At 38.2% G+C, this 1,176-nt stretch overlaps 1 non-coding gene across 1 annotated transcript; it reads right to left on the bottom strand.

Annotated features, from left to right (window-relative positions):
* Positions 1–171: 171 nt before the first annotated feature.
* LOC122179470 lies at positions 172–274 on the bottom strand. Its single transcript, XR_006178701.1, has one exon. It is a non-coding gene; the product is annotated as a U6 spliceosomal RNA (small nuclear RNA).
* Positions 275–1,176: the final 902 nt, after the last annotated feature.

Raw genomic sequence — 1,176 nt, 5'->3', positions numbered from 1 at the left:
AGGATAGGATAGGATAGGATAGGATAGGATAGGATAGGATAGGATAGAAGTTGAATTGGAAGGGACTTAGGGATCATCTAGTCTGACTGCCTGTCCACAAATTAGAGTATGTTATTGAGGGCATTATCCAAATGACTTAAACACTGGCAGGCATGGGGCATTAACCACCTGCTGGGAAGCCTGAATTTCATGAATTTGTGTATCATCCTTGCACACGGGCTACACTAATCTCTATATGATTCCAGTTTTAGTGTATATGCTACTGAAGGAACACATACTGAAATCTATCTTAATATGCATATTAGGGGTGCATTTTTAATTGTGACTATATAAGTCTGTGCTTGATGCTATTCAATGAAATGCCACAAGATGAGATGAGGTGTTCAGAAGAATTTCAGAGATTGTTCCAGGTTCATTTCTGCTGATAGACATATAACTGCATACACACACATAAATAAAATAGTAATAATAATAATAATAAAAAACTGAATTACAGCCAGGAGGTCTGTGTCCTTCCTCATAATTTCAGAATATAAAAATATTGGTATGTATCACTAGATGCAGATATGCCTCCTCTGACTTTCATTTTTGTGATTTTCACGTCTGTATAAGAATCTAGTTATGTTCTCAAAAATATACACAGATCTCTGAAAATGAAATGAAGGACGGAGTCTGGTTTGGGAAGGTGGGGCTGGATAAAGAACAAATCCATCATTTAAATCCATCCTTAATTGTAAATTGAAGTGAAATGGCCTACAGCTCTTCCAGCTTCCACCCAGCCCCTCACTAGGTGGAAATTTGTCTGACTTTGGATCAACTTCCCTTATCAACGTTCAGAGCTGGCATCCAAGAGCAGTGCAAAATGATTAATGTGAGGAAATGGGTGCAGAAAAGTTGCCGAGGATCTGAGACGCAACAGTGCCAGGCCTGCTTAATGAATAGGAATTAACAGTGAGGATGCCAAAGAGTGGGAGCATATCTATCTGTAGGGATAAAATATCTACATGATATTGCTGTGAGATCAGTAGAGTTGTCACAGGGAAGATATGCTCAAAGCCAACAAAAAATGGCTACTCCTGAATTCATTCTTTCTAATCACAGCCAAAGTTTTGTTTTGTTTTGTTTTTTCCTTTAACCTCTGTAGTCTTCGGGGCTCTTAAAATTTTTGTTGGAAAC

Source organism: Lagopus leucura, unplaced genomic scaffold (genome assembly GCF_019238085.1).
Source record: "Lagopus leucura isolate 7727_CA_CO unplaced genomic scaffold, USGS_WTPT01 Super-Scaffold_100002, whole genome shotgun sequence".
Classification (NCBI taxonomy): Eukaryota; Metazoa; Chordata; class Aves; order Galliformes; family Phasianidae; genus Lagopus; species Lagopus leucura.
This window is presented reverse-complemented; position numbering and strand designations above follow the sequence as displayed.